The sequence below is a fragment of the Panulirus ornatus genome, chromosome 1, assembly GCF_036320965.1.
Source record: "Panulirus ornatus isolate Po-2019 chromosome 1, ASM3632096v1, whole genome shotgun sequence".
Taxonomy (NCBI): domain Eukaryota; kingdom Metazoa; phylum Arthropoda; class Malacostraca; order Decapoda; family Palinuridae; genus Panulirus; species Panulirus ornatus.
Genome location: NC_092224.1, coordinates 5,744,916 through 5,758,183, shown reverse-complemented (window position 1 = coordinate 5,758,183; position 13,268 = coordinate 5,744,916). Strand labels below are relative to the sequence as shown.

Here is a 13,268-nt window from a genome sequence, read left to right as displayed (position 1 = left end):
GGTGAAAGGAGGGCAAGGAATAGAGTGAATTGGAGCGATGTGGTATACCGGGGTTGACGTGCTGTCAGTGGATTGAATCAAGGCATGTGAAGCGTCTGGGGTAAACCATGGAAAGCTGTGTAGGTATGTATATTTGCATGTGTGGACGTGTATGTATATCCATGTGTAAGGGGGTGGGTTGGGCCATTTCTTTCGTCTGTTTCCTTGCGCTACCTCGCAAACGCGGGAGACAGAGGCAAAAAAAAAAATATATATATATATATACATACATATATATATATATACATATATATATATATATATATATATATATATATATATATATATATATATATATATATATATGGAAAACCTTCATTTCACTATGAAGAGATATAATATGCACAATCACCGCTGGAAATACAAAATATAAACGGTGTGTACTTTCGTTTAATACATATCCTCCAGAATAACCCTGTCCACACACCATGTAAGGAGAGCAAGGTCAGATGTCAGGTCACATAATTAGTGGCCCACCTGCACTCCACAGGGATTAATGAAGACCCGCCTCACTGCTACCTCTGTGCTTTTCAGGACCTCAACACTTGTATCTCCCAGTCCTCGGTAGTATAGTGGTGAGTATCCCCGCCTGTCACGCGGGAGACCGGGGTTCGATTCCCCGCCGGGGAGGCAATATTTTACGGGCCGCCAACAGGCTAAGGTCCGTGTCGAACCAAGGAAAGGTATGACGATCTTCAAAAAAAAAAAAAAAAAAAAAGAAAAAAAAGGATCTCCCCCATTCTGTCTGAGATGTATTAAACGAAAGTAGTCACCGATTATATGTCGTCTTTCCAGCTGTAATTGTATATATTATATATTAGCGAGGTAGCTTTAAGAACAGAGGACTGGGCCTTTGAGGGAATATCCTCACCTGGCCCCCTTCTCTGTTCCTTCTTTTGGTAAATTAAAAAAAAAAAAAATGAGAGGGGAGGATCTCCAGCCCCCCGCACCCTCCCCTTTTAGTCGCCTTCTACGACACGCAGGGAATACGTGGGAAGTATTCTTTCTCCCCTATCCCCAGGGATAATATATATATATATATATATATATATATATATATATATATATATATATATATATATATATATATATATATATAACTGTGATTCATAGAGTGGGTGGAGAGTGCAAAGGTTGTGGAAGCACTGAAGAATGTGTGAAAAGAGAGAACGTTGTCTACGAGCAAAATTAGGTATGTTTGAAGAAATAGTACTTCCAAAAATATAATACGGATGAGAGGCATGGGTTATAGGCAGATGAGGCAGGGTGGAGGAGAGTGGATGTGTTGGAAATGAAACATTTAAGGAAAATAAGTCGCGTCAGGTTGTTTGATCGAGGGTAAGAATGATGTGTTTTAATATCAAGAGCGTGGTTGTGAGAGCAGAAGAGTGTGTGCTGAAATGGTTTGGAAAATATGAAGAGAATGAGTGAGGAAAGCTTGACAAAGAGGATATATGTGTCAGAAGTGGAAGGAACAAGAACAATGGAAACATAATTGGAGATGGAAGGTTAGAGTGAAAAAGATTTTGAGCGACCGGGGCCCGAACATGAAGGAGGATGAAAGGCGTGTAAGGGATAGAGTGAATTAGAACAAAGTGGTGTGTGCTGTCAACGAACTGAACCAGGGTACATACACATTGTACACATATACATGTTCATACTTATTCACTGACTTCAATTTCCGACGCCACGTCGCCCAAAAAGATACAGCATAAATGCATGAAGAAAAGTAAAATGAATAACATATACATTATTTTCTTCTACCCCATACCTAATCTCCGGCACTTGCGTTACCGAGGTAGCGCCAGGAAACAGACAAAGAAAGGCCACATCCGCTCACATATTTTCTCTTGCTGGCATGTGTAATACTTACTATCCTCAACAAGGCCCCACAGGCCTTCCTATGGTTTCCCCTGAACACTTTACATGCCCTGGTTCATATCAGTGACTGCACGTCGACCCCTGTATATTCCATCGTTCCAATTCACTCTATACTGTGCACGTCTTCCACCCTTCTGCATGTGCAGGCGCTGATCACTCAGTCTTTCATTGCATCTTATCCATCTCCAATTTGGTCTCCCAATAAACACACACACACACACACACACACACACACACACACACACACACACACACACACACAGACAAGCAGTGATGGCTTACTGAAGAGATGCCTGTGGCATGAGAAAGGTGGAAGGAGGGCAGATTAGAAAGGTTGGTGAGTGGTGGGATGAAGAAGTAAGATTGCTTGTGAAAGAGAAGAGAGAGGCATCTGGACGATCTTTGCACGGAAATAGTACAAATTACTGGAATATGTATAAAAGAAAGAGGCAAGAGGTCAACAGAAAGGTGCAAGAGGTGAAAAAGAGGGAAAATGAGTGTTGGGGTGAGAGAGTATCATTAAATCTTAGGAAAATAAAAAGATGTTTTGGAAGGAAATAAAGTGCGTAAGACAAATGAGGAGGTAATAACAAGTAGTGTAGTGAGAGGCAGATGGAGTGAGTATTTTGAAGGTTTGTTGAATGTGTGTGATGACAAAGTGGTAGATAAAATTCGGCAAAATGATTAGTTGCTTTATTAAGCCCTTTTGTGAGTAAGGTATCAAATTCTAATATCATGAACAATGTAGATTTAGTCAACAAGCTTAACAATATCAATGTTAACTCTAATTTCAAACTAGTTAGCTTTGATGTTTCCTCACTTTTCACAAATGTTCTACTTGATGACCTTTTAGAATATTTATTTGATGTCCTGGATGATATTCATTTACCTGTTTCAAAGTCTGTTTTAATTGAACTGATAAAATTGTGTTTAAAAGACTGTGTATTTCAATTCAATGGAGATTATTATGCTCAAAAATTTGGTATGGCAATGGGTACCCCTCTTTCACCAGTACTAAGTAATCTTTATATGGAATTTTTTGAAACAAAATTACTAAAGGATGTCTTTCCTTCTAATGCAATCTGGTTTAGCTATGTAGATGATGTTCTTTGTGTTTGGCCAACAAATGAAAATCCACAAATATTTCTCCCCTTACTTAACAATTTAGTACCTTCCATCAAATTTACTGTAGAAAATGAAAATAATGGTATGTTACCATTTTTAGATTGCATGATCCATAGGCAAGGAAACAAGTTTAAGTTTAGCATATACAGAAAACCTACCAATGTGTGCTCATATATCCATTATTACTCATCTCAACATGACAGAGTTAAATTATCATCATTTCAATCTATTTTCCTTAGGGCATTACGTATTTGCAGTCCAGAGTTTATCGATGATGAGTTTGAGAAGATATATTCAATTGGATCTAAGTTAAAGTACCCTAGATCTTTCATTGATAAATCCCTTAAGTTAGCAAAGAAATCATTTTATAGAGTTGAGCCCAAACCTCCCAGTGACACCAAGAATCTTTTAGTTCTCCCTTTTAATAATAATTTTACTTTACTTCCCATGTTGCTTAAATCCTTTAATGTAAATGTTGTCTTCAGCAACAATAATACTATGAAGAATATCTTAATCAGGAATTCACCAGAAAATTCTCCTGGATGCATAAAGTGCCATGTAGAAATTGTGATAAGTTTTATGCTGGGCAGACTGGCAAGGATCTTTCTGTTAGACTTAAGCAACATAAACATAGTATAAGAACAGGACAAGAATCAAATGCCTTATTTAATCACGTTAAGAACTACATCACTGTATTGACTGGAGTAATACCATCTCAGTTAGTAACTCTAGCTCTATTACCACGAGAAATATAATTGAATTTTCTATCATTAGATACACAAAGAATTATAATCTTAATATTAGTGACGGTCTATACAAATTAGATAACTTTATTGTTTATAAAATTTGTAAAATGACAAGTTTATGAATGCTCGTTGTCGGTCTTGGACAATCGCATGTTTACCAAATGGCGTCCTAGCTTCGTCTCTTCGATGTATATCAACGGACTGTTATATTTTTCTCTTGTGTCTCCCCTTATGATGTGATTATTACACGAAAGTGCACTTGGGAACTTATCGTGTTTCATTTTTCCCATGGAATCATAGGAATATCTTGATCACGCGCAAAATTGTGATCCTTTCCAATATATATATATATATATATATATATATATATATATATATATATATATATATATATATATATATATATATATATATATATTTTTTTTTTTTTTTTTAATTTTCCAAAAGAAGGAACAGAGGGGGGCCAGGTGAGGATATTCCACAAAGGCCCAGTCCTCTGTTCTTAACGCTACCTCGCTAATGCGGGAAATGGCGGATAGTTTAAAAGAAAGAAAAGAAGAATATATATATATATATATATATATATATATATATATATATATATATATATATATATATATATATATATATATATAATATATAAGTAGATAAATATGCAGAACCTTCACTTCACTGCAGAGAGATATATGCACAATCACCGCTGAAAAGACGAAGTATAAACGGTGTGTACTTTCGTTTAATACATATCCACCAGAATATCCCTGTCCACACACCATGTAAGGAGAGGAAGGTCAGATGTCAGGTCACATAATTAGTGGCCACCTGCACTCCACAGGGATTAATGAAGACCCGCCTCACTGCTACCTCTGTGCTTTTCAGGACCTCAACACTTGTATCTCCCAGTCCTCGGTAGTATAGTGGTGAGTATCCCCGCCTGTCACGCGGGAGACCGGGGTTCGATTCCCCGCCGGGGAGGCAATATTTTACAGGCCGCCAACAGGCAAAGGCCTGTGTCGGACCAAGCGCAGGTACAAAGATCTTTGAAAAGAAAAAAACAATCTACTCCATTGTGTTTGAGTATATATATATATATATATATATATATATATATATATATATATATATATATATATATATATATATATATATATATATATATATTTATATATATAATTGTGATTCATAAGGTGGGGGGAGACTATGAAGGTTTCAGAAGAACTGAAGAATGAGTGAAGAGAACGTTGTCTGGGAGAGCAAAAATAGGTATTTTTGTAGAATGTGTTCGAACAATATAATGCGGATGAGAGGCATGGGCTATAATAGATAAGGCAGGTCAGAGGAGAGTGGATGTGTTGGAAATGAAACATTTAAGGACAATAAGTCGTGTCAGGTGGTTTGATCGAGGGTAAGAATGATGTGTGGGAATAACAAGAGCGTGGTTGTGAGAGCAGAAGAGGGTGTGCTGAAATGGTTTGGAAAATATGAAGAGAATGAGTGAGGAAACCTTGACAAAGAGGATACATGTGTCAGAAGAGGGAACAAGAACAATGGAGACATAATTGGAGATGGAAGGAGAGAGTGAAAAAGACTTTGAGCGATCGGGGCCCGAACATGAAGGAGGATGAAAGGCGTGTAAGGGAGAGAGTGAATTAGAACGATGTGGTGTGTACTGTCAACGGACTGAACCAGGGCACATACACATATGTACGCATGTACATGTTCATACCTGCTCGCCGTCATCAATTTCCGACGCCGCCCCGAAAGAATCAGCATAAATGCATGAAAGAAAAGAAAATTTGATAACATATACATTCTCTTCCTCTCCCCTATACCTGATCTCCGCCACTTGTGTCAGCGAGGTAGCGCCGGGAAACAGACAAAAAGAAAAAAAAAAAAAAAAAAAAAAAGCCACATCTATTGACATCCACACTCGCGCTGTCATGTGTAATGCGCCTAAAGCACAGCACCCTGTCCACATCCAGGCCCCAGAGATTCTCTCCATGGTGTACCCCGGACTTTTGATATTCACGTTAAGTTCAATGACAGTACGTTGACCGCAGTATACAACATCCTTCCGTGCACACCTTTCATCTTCCTCCGTGTTCAGGCCCCGATCGCTCAAAATATTTTTCACCCCATCCTTCCACCTACAATCTGATCTCTTCGTTCTCCTTATTCCAAAGACTTTTGACAGATATGTCCTCTTTGTCAACCTTTCCTTACTCGTTCTCTCCATGTGTCCAAACCATTTCAACACACCATTTTCTGTTCTCTCAACCCCACTCACTTCATTACCATGCATCTCTCTCACCCTTTCATTACTCACTCGATCAAACCACCTCACACCACATACTGTCCTCAAACATTTCATTTCCAAAACATCCATCCTCCTTCGCACAACCTTATCCACAGCCCACACTTCGCAACCAAATGACTGTATTGTTGACTGGTTGGTAAGGTTATCTAATGTATGTATGACTCATGGTGAGGTGCCTGAGGGTTGGCGGAATGCATGCATAGTGCCATTGTACAAAGGCAAAGGGGATAAGAGTGAGTGCTCAAATTACAGAGGTATAAGTTTGTTGAGTCTTCCTGGTAAATTATATGGGAGGGTACTGATTGAGAGGGTGAACGCATGTACAGAGCATCAGATTGGGGAAGAGCAGTGTGGTTTCAGAAGCGGTAGAGGATGTGTGGATCAGGTGTTTGCTTTGAAAAATGGATGTGAGAAATACTTTGAAAAGCTAATGGATTTGTATGTAGCATTTATGGATCTGGATAAGGCATATGATAGTTGATAGAGATGCTCTGTGGAAGGTAATAAGAATATATGGTGTGGGAGGTAAGTTGTTTGAAGCAGTGAAAAGTTTTTATCGAGGATGTAAGGCATGTGTACGTGTAGGAGGAGAGGAAAGTGATTGGTTCTCAGTGAATGTTGGTTTGCGGCAGGGGTGCGTGATGTCTCCATGGTTTTTTAATTGTTTATGGATGGGGTTCTTACGGAGGTGAATGCAACAGTTTTGGAAAGCGGGGCAAGTATGCAGTCTGTTGTGGATGAGAGAGCTTGGGAAGTGAGTCAGTTGTTGTTCACTGATGATACAGCCCTGATGGCTGATTCGGGTGAGAAACTGCAGAAGCTGGTGACTGAGTTTGGTAAAGCGTGTGAAAGAAGAAAGGTGAGAGTAAATGTGAATAAGAGCAAGGTTATTAATTACAGTAGGGTTGAGAGACAAGTTAATTGGGAGGTAAGTTTGAATTCAGAAAAAACTGGAGGAAGTTAAGTGTTTTAGATTATCTGGGAGTGGACTTGGCAGCGGATGAAACCATGGAAGCGGAAGTGGATCATAGGGTGGGGAGGGGGCGAAAGTTCTGGGAGCACTGAATAATGTGTGGAAGTCGAGAACGTTATCTTGGGAAGCAAAAATGGGTATGTTTGAAGGAATAGTGGTTCCAACAATGTTATATGGTTGCGAGGCGTGGGCTATAGATAGAGTTGTGAGGAGGAGGGTGGATGTGCTGGCAATGAGATGTTTGAGGACAATATGTGGTGTGAGGTGGTCTGATCGAGTAAGTAATGAAAGGGTAAGATAGATGCGTGGTAGTAAAAAGCGTGTAGTTGAGAGAGCAGAAGTGGGTGTTTTGAAGTGGTTTGGTCGCATGGAGAGAATGAGTGGGGAAAGATTGACCAAAAGGATATATGTGTCAGAGGTGGAGGGAACGAGGAAAAGTGGGAGACTAAATTGGAGGTGGAAAGATGGAGTGAAAAAGATTTTGAGTGATCGGGGCCTGAACATGCAGGAGGGTGAAAGGGTGTGCAAGGAATAAAGTGAATTGGAACTATAGAGTGAATTGGAACGATGTAGTATACCGGGGTCGACGTGTTGTCAATGGACTGAACCACGGCTTGTGAAGCGTCTGGGGTAAACCAAGGAAAGTTTTGTGGGGCCTGGATGTGGAAAGGGAGCTGTGGTTTCGGTGCATTATACATGACAGTTAGAGACTCAGTGTTAACGAATGTGGCCTTTGTTCTTTTCCTAGCGCTAACTCGTGGGCATGCGGGGGAAGGGGGTTGTAATTTCATATGTGGCGGGGTGGCGACGGGAATGAATAAGGGCAGACAGTATGAATGATGTACATGTGTATATATGTATATGTCTCTGTGTGTGTATATATGTATATGTTGAGATTTATAGGTATGTATATGTGCGTGTCTGGACGTGTATGTATATACATGTGTATGTGGGTGGGCTGGGCCATTCTTTCGTCTGTTTCCTTGCGCTACCTCGCTAACGCGGGAGACTGCGACAAAGTATAATATATATATATATATATATATATATATATATATATATATATATATATATATATATATATATATATAGGTATATAACGTCTTCGCCTGCCCGTGGTCATACTGCGAGCGGAAGGGTGCAGATTGGACGCGCTAAGTTGTGATGGACTGAGGATGATCTACAGTCAAGATTGCAGAAGGTCTTCAAGCACTGAACGCCCTCGCCAAGCGTTACTCTTCCCATAAGAGACAAGTTTTCCCTGCTCGCAGCCTCGAGCTGTACTCGTCCGCCGTGTCGGCCCATGGGTCATACTCAAACATTTTACACATTCACACACACATTTTCCCACGACTAGGGGATGGTGATGCAGGTCATTATACCATCATTACTACAACATGATCTACCCCTACATACCTTCCCACTCTACATACCCGTCCAGGTAAACTTCCCTACGGTAAAACCTGATCAAATATTCAGCACCTATTTCCGTAAAGATTTCATTATCCACTTGCCTCAACGTTTACACTCATGATTCCCGGTATGAACAACTTGTAAGCCAACTACAACCTTTCAATATACTGAAAATACACAATCATCCAACCAGAACTAGACTCCCAACCATTCAATTCCAGTGTTCGATCTCAGCAGACCTTCTGTTCATCAGCAGTACAAACAAAGACCAAAGACAAACTCTTCTCTGATCATTTCTTCACTCTGGTTACATTCCATCTGGCCCGTCTAACACAAACAACCACCAAAGAAACTTACACAGACTACAGGATGGCCGACTGGCCAGCTTTCTCATTGTACATGGCCATAATGCTCAAAAACTTTGGTATCTCTAGACCTTGTAACCTCACATGCTATCAACATCTACAAGCAAGCAAGCAAAAAGCACAAACCATCATGGCAGAGGCAGAAATAGAACCCAAACTTCTTCCCTCAAGTTAAGCACCTCAATAAAGCGAAGAAAATATCACTAATCGTCAATAGAATTCGATGAACGAATCCAAACTCTAAATAACAACAATACTAAACCAATAATGAAAAAGCAAACTGAAAGCTACAATCCTTTCTCGGCACAATAAACCACAAGGACCATAGCAACCAACCCTGGCGTATGTTAAAGAGGGATGGCTAGACATACAGTAGGGTGTGAGGCGTGCACAGGATAGAGTTAACTGGAGAGTTATGGTATACATGGGGCGACATTGTGTCAATGAACTGAACCAGGACACGTGAAACGGTCTGGGAAGACCATGGAGAGGTGTGTAGGGTCTGGTTGTGGAGAGGTACCTTTGGCTTCGGTCCATCATAATTATACATGACAGCTAGGGAGTGGATGAGGAGACCATTTGTCTTCTGGAGCTACTCCACTACCGCGGGAAACGGCGAACAAGTATAAATAGTTTATATATATTTCTTACTTTCTTTTCTTTGAAACTATTCGCCATTTCCCGCATTAGCAAGGTAGCGTTAAGAACAGAGGACTGGGCCTCTGAGGGAATATCCTCACCTGGCCTCGTTCTCTGTTCCCTCTTTTGGAAAATTAAAAAAAAAAACGAGGGGGAGATTTTCCAGCCCCCCGCTCCCTCCCCTTTTAGTCGCCTTTTACGACACGCAGGGAATACGTGGGAAGTATTCTTTCTCCCCTATCCCCAGAGATAATATATATATATATATATATATATATATATATATATATATATATATATATATATATATATATATATATAAATATATATATATATATATTTTTATATTTTATTCATACTATTCGCCATTTCCTGCACTAGCAAGGTAGCGTTAAGAACAGATATATATATATATATATATATATATATATATATATATATATATATATATATATATATATATATATATATATATATATATATATATTTGTGTGTGTGTGTTTATCAAACCGCATCTACCTGCTAGTGGTTGCACCAAGACCGAGATGTCACCTTCGGCAAGGCTGCTGTATAACCTGAAATGGACATGGACGGAGAGGACTGTCTTTTCAAGTACCTTTTCGCTCTATAGTTTTCCTGAGAGAGAGAGAGAGAGAGAGAGAGAGAGAGAGAGAGAGAGAGAGAGAGAGAGAGAGAGAGAGAGAGAGAGAGAGAGAGAGAGAGAGAGAGAGAGAGAGAGAGAGAGAGAGAGAGAGAGAGAGAGAGAGAGAGAGAGAGAGAGAGAGAGAGAGAAGGAGAGAGAGAGAAGGAGAGAGAGAGAGAGAGAGAGAGAGAGAGAGAGAGAGAGAGAGAGAGAGAGAGAGAGAGAGAGAGAGAGAGAGAGAGAGAGAAGAGAGAGAGAGAGAGAGAGAGAGAGAGAGAGAGAGAGAGAGAGAGAGAGAGAGAGAGAGAGAGAGAGAGAGAGAGAGAGAGAGAGAGAGAGAGAGAGAGAGAGAGAGAGAGAGAGAGAGAGAGAGAGAGAGAGAGAGAGAGAGAGAGAGAGAGACAGAGAGAGACAGAGAGAGAGAGAAGAGAGAGACAGAGAGAGACAGAGAGAGACAGAGAGAGAGAGAGAGACAGAGAGAGAGACAGAGACAGAGAGAGACAGAGACAGAGAGACAGAGACAGAGACAGAGAGAGAGACTGAGAGAGAGAGAGAGAGAGAGAGAGAGAGAGAGAGAGAGAGAGAGAGAGAGAGAGAGAGAGAGAGAGAGAGAGAGAGAGAGAGAGAGAGCTAGTAAAGAGAACATGGAATTGCAGCATTTTGATCACCTTCAAAGGAGCAACAGAGAAGCGTGGCAGGAGTTCGAGTCCACAAAAACCTGATGGCGGTCGTCTGGTCACGTGAGGTGTGGCCGCAATAGAGACATAACTCGAGTGGGCCACTGCGTGTCCCCAGGCGCTCAACCCATGATCCTCTGTGGGTTATCTGGGTGGCTGCCCCGGTCCCGCTGGGTAATGGCCAGCACCCGCGGCTTCAGAGCCGAGATGCAACGCTGATTACACCACAAATACGCCCGGATTATAGTCATTCACCGGAGGGGGAACGTGATTATGAGTTTCCTTTCCCGGAAAATAACAAAATTTAATCCAAGGCGAAGAGCCTTCGTATATTCTTTTTATGTACGTGGGCCAGCGACCACCCACCCGGGTGCGCTAGGACGCCTCATCGTGCTGGCTATTCCATCGATTAGTGTTCTTTAAGGGCAGGGTAATTGTGACGTAATTAGTCGGCTGTGGAATCAAGGGCGAATTATGCTTTAACGGCTGGTATGATGGTGAGGTCACACCCATGATCCTTCAGGGGCTAAAGACATATATAAAATATCATGGTTATTTATACCGTGGAAGGCCAGGGAGATGAGCGTGAGGACAGATAACACGCTGTTAGTTAGCCGACCGCGCCCCGCAGCTGACGACACCTGGTGTTACACTAGCAGCGCGGTAACACTGGCCACGGAACGTTAATGACACTCTTCACGTAGCTCTGGTAACACTCTGACCACGTAGCACCAGGGACACGAGCCCTTATCACTAGCACTCAAACACAGCAGCACAAGCTAGATTCTGCTGTTGCCCGAAACGGATTTATAGTCATGTATCCCCAGCAACACCACTGTAGCCTCAGTGGGTCAATAAGTAACAGTAAGGCCACGTACCCCCTTAATTCTAGCCACATCGCTTTGCCCTTCTATAACCAAGCAGCACCATCAACACCACTTAAACCACGTTACTCCACCCGCAATATCTTGACCACGTAACACCACCGGGAGCGTCGCAACACTTCTCTTACCACGTAACCCTAAACACCACAAAAGCAATGTGGCAACAGCAACACTATCGTTGTATCGACACCAGGAACAGAATGATTACGTAGCGTCACTACTTCCTCTAGCCAAGTAACCCCAACACCATCCCTCGGCCAAGTAACCCCATCACCAGTCCCTCGGCCAAGTAACCCCATCACCAGTCCCTCGGCCAAGTAACCCAATCACCAGTCCCTCGGCCAAGTAACCCCATCACCAGTCCCTCGGCCAAGCAACCCCATCACCAGTCCCTCGGCCAAGTAACCCCATCACCAGTCCCTCGGCCAAGTAACCCCATCACCAGTCCCTCGGCCAAGTAACCCCATCCCTACCCCTCTCGCCAAGTAGCAGCCAGCAGCGCTGATCACCAGCTGGTTCCCTCGGCCGGACGGGTCTGAGTTAATAAGAGATGGTTATCACCGCTAGAAAAGCTCCAGAAGGCACCAAGGTACATATATAGCAGATCTTTATCGCCCCGACTTCCACACTCCATCCTCGGGACCTGGGGAGGCCCACGACACGCCGCCAGCATACTCCACCCGTACAGCTTACTGTTTTTTTTTTGTGTTTAATTGGTTGGATAAGAGGGAGGGAAAGAATGAGACAGGGCGGGGGCGCAAGTTACTTCAGTGGTACAGGTTACTGGCGTGCCATACACTACGCCAACTTACCCCTGCGGTACAGTATACTAGCAGACCTTGTCATCTGTAACTGGCCAGCGTAAAGCAAAAATCCAGCTTTGTGTATACTAAAAACCACCAATTAAACTTATCGTAACCGAACATCACGTTGAGTTTTTTTTTTTACGTAAAACTAATATCGGCTTAAAATCGACCCTTTTTTTGATATACAGAACTTTTACTGTGCTTACGTCTGAACATCAGATAACTGTACTGCCGACGTGTAACTAATCTATCTTCTTACATTTACACAGACAAAGTAACATGACACTGTGACCTAAACTTGACTGTCTTCCTGGGTTTACAAAGGTTAAGTTCCGTGGTGCTGGGGTGAAGGTTGAGTTCCACAGTGCTGGGGTGAAAGTTGAGTTCCGTGGTGCTAGTGTGAAGGCTGAGTTCCGTGGTGCAGGTTGAAGGCTGAGTTCCATTGTGCGGGTTGAAGGTTGAATTCCGTGGTGCTTGGGAGATGGTTGAGTTCCGTGGTGCAGGTTGAAGTCTGAGTTCCGTGGTGAAGGTTGAAGGCTGAGTTCCGTGGTGCAATGGTGAAGGTTGAGTTCCGTGGTGCTGGAGTGAGGGTTGAGTTCCGCGGTGCAGGTTTGAAGGATGAGTTCCGTTGCGCCGGGGTGAAGGTTGAGTTCCGTGGTGCTGGGGTGAAGGTCGAGTTCCGTGGAACTGGGATAAAGGGTGAGTTCCGTGGAGGTGGGGTGCAGATTGAGTTCCGAAGTACAGGTTTAAGGTTGAGTTC

The 13,268-nt window shown here is 42.2% G+C and overlaps 2 non-coding genes across 2 annotated transcripts; both read left to right on the top strand.

Annotated features, from left to right (window-relative positions):
• Window positions 1-597: 597 nt before the first annotated feature.
• TRNAD-GUC (transfer RNA aspartic acid (anticodon GUC)) lies at window positions 598-669 on the top strand. The gene has a single exon. It is a non-coding gene; the product is annotated as a tRNA-Asp (tRNA).
• Window positions 670-4,694: 4,025 nt separating this feature from the next.
• On the top strand, window positions 4,695-4,766 carry TRNAD-GUC (transfer RNA aspartic acid (anticodon GUC)). Its single transcript has one exon. It is a non-coding gene; the product is annotated as a tRNA-Asp (tRNA).
• The last annotated feature ends 8,502 nt before the right edge of the window (window positions 4,767-13,268 follow it).